The following is a 551-nucleotide window of genomic DNA, read 5'->3' as shown; positions in this document are numbered from 1 at the left end:
GGGGAGAGGGGGGAGGCCACAGGGGGAGAGAGTTTCACTCATCTTCCCCCTCCATAAGTTAGTGAAGGACAAATGTCTCTGTTGTCTCTCAGTTGTTGAAGACCACACTCTGTTCTTCTGTGGTCCATTTGTGGTCGCCAAGCGCCTCCTAGTGGCCACAGAGTTCATTGCGGAAATAAATATTTTTTTAAAAAAATAACTTTTTTTTCTCTGGGATTTTCATCATCACAGATAAACTCAGATGACGCTCCTCACAGCTGGTTTCTTATTGGCTGGTTTCTTATTGGCTGGTTTCTTATTGGCTGGTTTCTTATTGGCTGGTTTCACCTCAACAAAGACCACTGCTGTAGTTCACTGGTTGGCCTCCAGGTTTATGTGAGACAAACATTCACATTCACACTCACACCTGGGGAATCAAACCAACAACCAGGCAAGGCTAGCATGCTAACGACTGACACCTCGTTCTTCCTTCACCCTCTACATCTGTGGTCACCCCGTCCCAGGGGGAACAGGGCTGTCGGTGAGCGGGAGGAGGGGGGGTCAGGGGGTGA

Source organism: Cynoglossus semilaevis, unplaced genomic scaffold (genome assembly GCF_000523025.1).
Source record: "Cynoglossus semilaevis isolate Cse_v1.0 unplaced genomic scaffold, Cse_v1.0 scaffold1525, whole genome shotgun sequence".
Lineage (NCBI taxonomy): Eukaryota > Metazoa > Chordata > Actinopteri > Pleuronectiformes > Cynoglossidae > Cynoglossus > Cynoglossus semilaevis.
This window is presented reverse-complemented; position numbering follows the sequence as displayed.